Source organism: Nannospalax galili, unplaced genomic scaffold (assembly GCF_000622305.1).
Source record: "Nannospalax galili isolate Female #2095 unplaced genomic scaffold, S.galili_v1.0 scaffold1063, whole genome shotgun sequence".
Taxonomy (NCBI): domain Eukaryota; kingdom Metazoa; phylum Chordata; class Mammalia; order Rodentia; family Spalacidae; genus Nannospalax; species Nannospalax galili.
In genome coordinates, this window is record NW_008349483.1 from 326406 (window position 1) to 337129 (window position 10724).

A 10724-nucleotide genomic window follows, 5' to 3' on the forward strand; every position below is an offset into this window, starting at 1 on the left:
CATGCTGAGGAAGAAATCAGGAAAACAATACCCCCAAACTCCAAAATTACTTGGAGTAAACCTAACCAGGGATATAAAAAATTCCTACAATTAAAGCTTTAAAATACCCAAGAGAAAATTAAAGAAGATATTAAAAGATGGAAAGAAGTATTAGAAGATTGTATTAGAAGATTCAATATTGTGAAAATGACTATCTTATTCAGAGTTATCTACAAATTCAATGTAATCTCAATCAAAATTCGAATGATATTCCCCACAAAAAAATCAAATTTATTTGGAAACACAAAAGACCTCGGAACCAAAGCAATCCTGAGACTGATAATAATAATGAAGCTGGATGTCATACTATACCTGGTTTTAAGGTATATTACAGAGCCATAGTAACAAAAACAGCATGGTACTATAATAAAAACACAATGATATTAGAACAAAAAGAGATACATAGATCAATTTAACAGAACAAAGGGTCTATATATAACCCATGAAGTTGTAGCAGGCCCCTGACTAAAAGACATCCACCTTACCATCCTACATGACCTGGCCTAGTTATTTTCCAGTTTCCCCAAAATTGCCTACACCCTATAGGGACCAGGAATTCTTAGAAGCTGCCACATGTCCAGCTGAGATGAGATAAGCTGCTGCCTAATGCCGTATCTGCTTCTGTCCATGTTTTCTTACTTGCTCTGGGAGGGTCGATGATAATTTTAAACTTTTACTGATTATGAAAATATGTGCTTGAGTTTGAACCATGATGATTGCCCCCCTTGTGTTCCTGCTTTTGAGAAATATCTGAGTATGTATAAAAAGTCCTTGCAGACTCCCTTTGGGGCTGCTCTCTCTATTCACTCCCAGGGTACAAGGACAACCCGACCATTAATAAAATCCTTCCTACCTCGTGGCTGAATTCTTGGCAGTTATCGGACTATAACAAAGTTAGAGTCACCTGATGTTTGACAAAAATACCCTCCCCTCCAAATGATAGCCTCTTTAACAAATGGTATTGGGAAAACTAAATATCTATATGTAGAAGAATAAAACTAGATCCTTGCCTCTTATGCTGACCAAAGGGGGGGAAAAAAAAAAAAACTCCAGGGGGCTGGAGAGATGGCTCAGTGTTTGAGTGCTTGTTGCAAAATCATGAGGCTCAGAGTTCATATCTCAGCATCTGCATAGCAAACTGTGCATCCCACATAGAACTGTAAGTAGATTTTCTGTTGAGAAACCTGCAGTTATTTGACAGGTTGCCCTTGTGTGTGACTTGATGCTTCTCTCCTGATTTCAACATTATGACAAAATGAATGAAGGCTTGGGACCCAACTCTCAGGTGGACAAAGGTGAGTTTAATTCCAAGAGTGGCTCTTTATACCTAATGAGCAGGGTCAGCCAACCATAGAGCATGTAAAACATAAATCAAGCCAAGTTCAAAGTAAAGGGTGTTTTTCTTTTCTGTTACTAGCCAAAATTTTTCCCAGATCTCCAGTCCATGAGAAAGGAAAACACAAGCCTATCCCTTATCATTCTTACTATCCCAAGGCAATGTTCTGCCCTTGACTGGGAGGCAGTGTTCTGTCAATGTCCAAACATCCTCTTGTTTTCAAGAGACAGCTGGACTCTATCTTGTCTTTGATTCACCTTCTGCAGAATTGAACTCCATCATGGGGTCATTTCTGGTCTTGTCTGTTTGGCATTCTAAATGTTTCCTATATCAAGGTGACCATTTACTTCCCTGAACTTGGGACCCTTTTTGCTACAATTTTATGGACTGTATTTTTCTATGCTTTTAGCTTGTACTCCACCTTCATTTATGACCAGGACTTGTAAAATTGGTCTTTGGTCACAGCTCCCATGGTCTGTTACTGATTCCTTATTAGTGTTCAAATACCTGAGCCCATGGAGGACATTTCTTATGGAAACCACCACACCCACTTCGTCTAGCCCAATAACCGTTTTCTTCTTATTATTGAAGGTTGATGTTTTGGAGAGGGAGGCACAAATCTGTGGCTTAAACTGATGAGTGGTGTTAAGGTTCAGATAGCCCCGCCCCCTCACCAACTGGGCCTCACAACCTCACAAGCCCCTGAGAAAAGGGAATGGAGTTGATAAGCACCCTGGTCTTTGAAGTTAAGTGAAGCAGACTTTTCTCCACTGTTTGGCCAACACAGCAGGCTTCCCCTTTGATCTCTAAAGGGAGCAGGTTTTAACAGTCCTGCTCTCCTGCCCTCCCCTGTCCCCGCCACCTGACTTTAAAAAAAAATATGTCTTCCTGCTTTCTGTGCCCCCCAGAAGCCTCCCCCTTTAAAAGACCCCAGTTCACGACCTGGGCAGACATTTTCTCTGCCCAGAAGGGAATCTGTCCCATGTGTTCCTTTGCTTATAAACTCTATTCTGACAGAGTTTTGTCTGCGTCCTGGTGCTTTCTCCCAATCAACCGGATTCATCCATAGGCTACTTTATCTATCAGTTCCTATCTCTTGGTTATTCTTTCGTAATCTGTATTGACTTACTTATATCAAACAATTGTTTATCTGTATCCTCTTTCAATTCATTTAAGAGTTTACTTATATTCTCTTTGAATTTATTTAACATTCTTATAATCAGGCTTTTGAATTCCTTGTGCATGATTTTATTTAATTAACTCTTGTTGAAATCAATTACTGTGTGTTTGGTAATTCTGACTTTTCATAATTCGTATGTTTCTGCAATAGGACTGCACATCTCATATTAGGTTATTGGCTGGATTTTTCAATCATCATATTATTTCAATTGAACTATTTGCAATGTTCAAGTGAAAACAGGTTGTAATAGGGTTGTGGTATCATTCCTTACTACCGGTCTATGGTGTGTCTCAGGAGCTTGTCCCTCAGCCACTGTGCTCAGGTCTCTGGAAACAATTTCCAGCATGACTTCAAAAGTAAAACCATAAGTAGAGTCAACCTGAACTTACAGAGAGGCCCACTATAAAAACACAGTAATAGTCAATTAAAAGCAATTATCTCTTTTTTAAAAATATTTTTCCCAAATGTTTGTGTTTATTTACATAGTTTTCTCATTTTCTTTTACAGGTATTTGTTTTTATTGCTTCATTTATTTTGGTTTTGCTTGTCTTTAATTTTTTTTCATTTATTGGAAAGCCCATTATATGCATGTATGTGTATTTTTTTTTCCTTTTGAGACAAGGTCTCACGTGGCCCAGGCTCGCCTTGAACTTGTAGGTAGCTGAGGATGATCTTGAACTTCTGACCCTCCTACTTCTACCTCTTGCGTGCTGGGATAACAAGTGTGTTCCACTACACCCAGTTTATGCAGGGCTGGGGATGGAGTCCCAGGCTTCACGCATGCTAGGCAATCACTCTACCAACTGAGCTACATCTTCAGCCCCCTCGCCCGCACTTTTTAAGGCAGCCTTAAACTCCTGGGCTTAAATGATCATCCTGTGTCAGTCTCCTGAGTAGCTAGGATTATAAGAGCATGCCACCATACCCTGCTGAGCAAGCAGTATGTCTTGAATGTTTGCCAACACACATCAAGTATGACAGGTTTACAGAAGATGTGACCCCATCCTTAGAGAAGTGAATATGTGGAAGTTCTTTTTATCACAACTTTCTTTTAAAACATTTTATTTATTATTTTTATTTTATGTGATGAGTGTATTACCTGCATATGTGTAAGTGCACCAGTGTCCTGCAATGCCCGTGGAGGTCAGAAGAAGCTGTCAGATCCCCCAGAACTGGAGTTACTGATGGTAGTTAGCTGCCACATGGGTGCTGGGAATCGAACCCCGGTCTTCTGCAAGAGCAGCTAGTGCTCTTAACCGCTGAGCCATCTCTCCAGCACAACAGTTGTCTCTTTAATCCAATAAACTTTTGAAGCAAAAGAAAAAGAATATTATAGTGTGTGCCAAGATATTCATTACTAAGTATTTAGATAAAGTGAAAATAAGCTGTAAAAGCCTAGCAATTAGTACTGAAACAATAGAGAACAACATGAAAAAAGAAAAAGTAAATTGAAGGATGTCCTAGTTTGTGACAAAATACTCTGACCAATACCAACTTGGGGAGGAAAGGGTTTATTTGTCTTACATCTCCCAGGTCACAGTTCATCAGGGAGCCCAAGGTAGGAACTCAGGGCAGGAACCTGGAGGCAGGAGCTGAAGTACAGGCCATGGAGGAACGCTGCTTACTGGCTTGCTCTCCTGGCCCCTGCTCAGCCTGCTTTCTTATGCAACATAGGCCCACCTGCCCACCCACAGTGGGGTGTGCCCTCCCCGCATCACTCATCAAGAAGATGCCCCTCAGACATGGCCACAGGCCAGTCCAATAGAGACAATTCCCCAATTGAGGCAATTCCCCAATTGAGGCGCCCTCAACCCAGGTGTGTCAAGTTGACACTAAAGCTATCCAGCGCAAAGGGGGAAACAATAGGCTGAGGAAGAGGAAGGAAATCAGGCAACTCTACCTAAAGGCTTAACAAAGAATGAAAGGGATAAACTGAAAGCCATCCTACAATCTAAACCAATCCCAGCATTTGGGAGCTTAAGGCAGGGAGAACTCCAATTCCAAACCAGCATGCACTCTGAGAATGCCTATCACCAAAGATGGGGAGGAGGAAGCCAGCAGCTTTATCGTTGGAGCTTTGAGCCTCTGGTGATTAAGTCCTGGGCCTCAGCTTTATCCTTCTTTGCCTTCCTACCGAAAGGTACCTAGAGAAGACTACTTGTTTTCTATCAACAGGGCTCTCTGAAGTCCCCAGTGATTTTTCAGTGGCCAGTAAACTGCTTTTATCTTTCCTTATCTTTTTTTTCTAGAATATCAAATGGATTTAGTAATAAACATCGATTTTTATCATCCTTCTAGTTACTATTTTTGACACCTCTCAAAGATTGGCAGATAGATTTCACAAGTTAGGGCCTTCCTTCTGGTGCATGATCTGCACTCATCACCAGCGAACTTGTTTACAATAGTACCACTGTCACCTCATTCCACACACTACCTAGACACCACAGGGCCAGAGGAAAAGACGCTGATTCAGCCAGAAGAGAAGACAGGCTGCGCTGTATATCTAATAGCTTCAGCCAAAATGCCTTGAACCAGTCATTGGATAAGAGCCATTCCCAGAAGGACATGACCTTTAGTAAGCTGGCTTTGTGTAGTTTGAGGAACCCTTGAAGGCAGGAGAAGCCCTTTTTCACAATTTCCTGCTTTAACTTCTTTTTATTTTCCCTCATTTTATTTTTGTGGTTCTTGCTGTTGTTAGGGTTTGACCCAAGACTCCTTTTTGATTCTTATGGCCTTCACAATCACAATGAAAAACAATTCAAAACCCCTGTAAGTTATCTGGCATCACATTCCTTCCTTTCTCATTCGTACTGTGCCCCCCTCCTCTGTCTCTGCTGCCTTTCCTTGGATCTGTTAGTCTACATACATAGCCTGGTGTACATAGTGAGTTCCAGGCCAGCTGGGGCTACAGGGAGACCCTGTCTCAAAAAGACAAAAACAAACAACAAACAAACAAAAAAACCCGGTCCCATCCTTCAGTAAAACCGCAATTTAAAAATAACAAAATGTATTCATTAACACAGTCATTGTGAGACAGACCTTGAGCAGTCTCACAATGGAGATAAACATTAGGTAACTAGACTTTTACATTGTGTCTTGGAAGCTATCTCCTGGTGGTCAGAACGCCCCTTTGTGTTTGCTGTTGCAAATATCAAATGGGTTGCTCCCACCATGTCAAAAACAAAAGTGACAGGACATTTTCTATACATGTACACTAACAAAAGGTCTGTACCACATCCACATCCCCATGTCCACCACTCCTCACCCTTCCCACCTGCCCTTCTTATTCCCCACCTCTTTGCTCCATGGACTTTTCTAGAGGATCATAGTGAAGCTATACAGAATAACAGAGAAAAAGGGACATGAGATGGGATAAAGGCCCCAACCTTGAGATTTTCCATCCTACTGAGGATCAAGAAACTTCAACACAACAGATAAAGCCAAAATTGCCTACAGAGAAAATGTGTGTTTTCTTAAAGTACATCAAATTATGATGTTAAAAATAAAATGTGAACTATGCTTACTTAGGGCTAAAATGTTTATAATCTTATTTTTTACCATATTAACATCCTCGTTCCTAAATCTAAACAGTACAGCACATAAAACCACTTTATAATTTCATTTACAAAAGAAATTATTTTCTTAATTTTTTTATTGCAGTTCTATTTACATATTTTTTTGTGTACATTTGAAGATGTCTTGGGACAACTTGGAGGAATTGGTTCTTTCCTTCTATCATGTGGTCACAGAATAGAATTCAGGTTATCAGGCTTAGTGGCCAATGCCCTTACTTATTCAACTATCTTACTGGCTAAGAAATTATTTAAAAAAAGAAAAGTGGGTAAACCAGCTCATATATTCTTACCTTTTAATCTTTATTCAAATTTTAAGATTTGCCCAATCTTTAAACCTTGTAAATTACACACATTGATAGACATAACTTAAAAAGCCACAGGCTAGTACATCGGCATTGTAGGTACATCTAAGCACAATTCTTTCCTGAGAAGCCTGCAGTCAACTGTCCTTTTCTTGTATGACTCTCTGTCTAAATGCTTAAAAACTCACTTACTTTGCTGAGTTCTGATTCATTTTGAATTTCTTTTCTTCATAGCCAAGGATCTAGTTTTATGTCAGTGTGGGTCCAAAGGAGGAAGGGAGCCCCTCAGACTGCTGGTGGCTGTGCTAGGCTGTTTTTCCATGCTGCTGCTGAAAATGGGAAGGAACCTTGTAAAAAGGAGAGCCAGTCCACTATGATATGGGATGGAAAAAGAGTCACCTTACTCCATGAATATGGCCCCCAAGTCATAAATATTTATAAAAACGTGTTTAAATGTGCAGTTCAAAACCCACTGATCCGCTGCCCCACTTTGGGGCAGCCCACCCCCATCCCTTCTTGAAAGTAGGTTTGTTTCACTATGCTAAACAATGTTCTCTTTAAAACTTTCTTTGTTTCTTGCTTAAATTCTTTTTTTTTCTTGTAGAGACCCCTGTAACATAATCATGCTCTAACTGATCTGTCTTCAGTTTATTTCAGAATTTTTGTGACCACAATGATGCGGAAGTAAACAGCTGAGTCATATTTCTTTTGCACTGGTACTTTTAATCTTATGGGTTTTCATGAGTTAAGTTGCTCTGGTTTTGTTTTGTTTTGTTGATGTTTTGTTTTGTTTTGTTTTTTTTTAAATTCTCCAGGTTGTTTTTACACAAAACTGAGAAATTCTTATGCTAATCTGCAGGGAGTTTTCCCTTCTAATCTGGGTAGCAGTAACTGAACTCCTTTTATGGCAGTGATGATCCACTGGGGTTTGTTTTTCCCTGGTTACTAGAAAGCTGAAGGGTGCTGCTCTCCTGGCCTTTGCTCTTGACCTTCCACTACTTGCCCATTTATAACTCTGCCCATTTTCTGTTGAAGCTTTCTGATTTCGGTTATGTTTGTTATAATTCTTTGTACTGAATATACACTTTTATTGTTATATCCATTGCAAATGCTTTCTGAACCACAATTTGTACTTTCCTATTACTATATTTTACATCTTAAAATGTCTTAATATTTACAAAATCAATTATAACTAATTTCTATAATGGTTTATAGATTTCCTGCCTCGTTGACTTCTAATATGCAAATGTATTGCCTATTTTCTTCTAAGATTTTATGGTCTTATTCTTTACTTTTAAAGTTTTAACCTACCTCAACTGTATTTGAATATAAAAAGCAGAAACCAAACTGATTCGTTTCCAATGCATAACAATTTCTGTTATTTGTTAAACTACTGTACCCTGATCAATTAAAGTATATTTTCCACACGTTAAATTCCCACAGGCAGCAGAATCTATTTTGGTCACCAGATTTCACACAATCCCATTTATTCTTTGCTTATTTGTATGATGATACCGTTCTTTTATTACACTTATTTTAATATTTTATAATATGCCCTTTCTCAGAATTTACTATTCTTGAATATTTATTTTTTGTATTATCTCATTTGATACAATTTAAACACATATACCAGATTTCCAGTTTTAATTGTCTTTAATGTGTATATTAACAGGAAAGTTCGTGATTGCATCATTTTAATTTGCTCCTTCAGGAATGTGGAACATTCCTGTTCTTGTTTTGTCTTCTGCCCTTATATAGAGCCATGCAAGCAGGCCTCACAGAACTCTCAGTCCATTCTATAAAACAGAAAATCTTGGAGTAATTTTTGTATCTGCTACATCTAGTCCACAATCCTGGATTTAATTGATCTAATGTGTCTTCTTCAAAGATTCGTTTACCCATTTTTATCTTTAATTCCTTCTTCGGACATGTCACACCTGCTTTTAGTTCCCCAAATTCACTAAAATCCTTTCTGGCCCTTGTCATATGGTCATCCAATCTGCTCCACCACAGCTCCCTCTACTGCAGTTACTCTCCCTGACAATCCTCTCTGGGGAATCAGACAACTGTTCAAACTTGTGTTAGTGGGCTCCTTCCAATGACCCCTGGGCCAGCATACAGAGGTTTGTGAGTAGGATGCCTCTGATTGTAGAATTCCAGAGGAATGCCTCACCTGCATATCATCTCTAAGGCTGTTTCCCAGTGCTCTCATGGTGAGATTTTCTGCATCTCTGGGACTCTGCTTACTGGTTGGCCACAGAAGCTATGCAAGTTAAAGAAGCTATACAGGTTATATATACCAACTCTAGAGATTTAAACATCTGTCTCCATCTTCTAAGTACATCGTCTGTCTCCATCTTCTGATATAAGGTTTTATCATCTACCAGGCATACTTCTGTCTCTTGTCATTAATTTTAGATCTCTCTGTTACTTGGGAAATGAATCAAACCAAGCAAAGAACAATCTCCTCTCTGCTCACTCTCTTTGCAAACAGAAGATGGGTGGTATATGCACCTTCCACTCTGAGACACACCTAGGTGATGACCTAAATGGTCTTTGCATTCAAAGAAAGTGGTAAGGATCCATATTTGAAGGGAATAAGGACCTGTGGCTACAATCTCTCCATGTTTCCACATTCTACCTACTCCATGGTTTGAATTCTAAAAGTAGTCAGTTCCACAATGATCCATCAGTTTTATTTTAGAAGATTTTCTTTATATATTTAACAAGAAAATATATGTTTAAAAGACTTTAAAGTGGTAAAACATAGATGGTAGATAAACAGATAGATGGATAGATAGATGATTGATAGATAGATAGACTTGACTCCCACAATACGTAAGCAAAGCTTCAGAGAAGACAGATTTATAAACAGTGAGCTGACCCCCCCACTCAGTTCTAAGTCAACAACCAGCCTAATAAAAATCTGTCTTGAGACTGGAGAAATGGCTCAGTGATCAAGAACACTGCTGCTCTTGCAGAGGACCAAAGTTAAGTTCCTAGAACCCACATGGTGACCAACCATCCATAACTCCAGTTCCAGGAGATCTGACACCCTCTTCGGGCCTCTGCAGGCATTTCACTCATGAGTGCTTATATACATGCAGATAAAATACTCATGCACATAAAATAAAAATAACCACCTAAAAATCTCTGTTTTAATTTTGATGTCATTGGCAGGTTCTGTTGTGGCAGAGAGATGCCACATTACAGAGGTGCCTGAATAGAGACAGCCTGACCCCTTGGTGTTGGTAAGGACCAAGAGAGCCTGTTCCAATCTGAGAACTCATTCATTCTGATATCTCTTAGGAACTGTTCTCTTGAACACTGGACTTGGTCCCTCTATATTGAAAGTGCATTCAGCAAAAAATGGGAAAGGAAAAGCAGAACTTGTCTCATCAGAATAGAATTTTCTGTTTCTGACCACCTACTGACCCAGAACAGCATTCACAACCACAAATATGTTATCAACCTAATCCCATCTGTTGTTTGTAACACATATGGGATAATTTGTTATTTTAAATAATGTTCACTGCTTTCAATGTTGGTATTCTCACAACAGAGGGAAAGAAAGGGCGGGGGACTCTTCTGGGTCATGGGACAAAGAAGGATCATGAGGGATTAAAGCTATATGTTTATCTTACAAAAAGAACTCAAGGCCTAGTAAGATTATTTACAGTGTAAACAAACTGAGATAGTGTTAATTATCTCAAAAGAATACCTTTAGTTATAAGATTAGTTAAAATTGCCATTTGTCATTCCTGCTTGAGATCCTGATTTGGTTTCCCTTCATGTTAGATTGTAGCTTGTAACATGAAATAAACCCTTTCCTTCCCAAGTTGCTTCTGGCATGGTGTTTTATCATAGCAATAGGAAACCAAACTAACACAGAAGTTGGTATCCAGCAGTGGAGTTGTTGCTGTGTGTGTGGTGGTGGAAGTGTTTGGTACTTTGTGCTAGAAAAGTAGCTGAATACCCAAAGCATATGGGCTAGTCTGTGGGAGCTTAGATGATAAGAATGTTGAAAGAAATACAGAGGATGGAGGCCTGGCTTGTGGCATTTCAGAGGGAAGTTTGAGAGCCCCTTAAAGACACAAAAAGGACCATTATGGTTTAAGAATGTGTGGAAGCTAAACTTTTGCTTTATTAGGACATTGGTAACTGATCACCAAGGGCTTAAAAAAAAAATCAGGTATAACTAATAAGAAATCAGCATGATTGAGGCAAAATCTTTCGGGAAGTATTTCCTCAGGGTCAGCACACAGTAGTTGTGGTCCAGAGGGGCCAAGGCT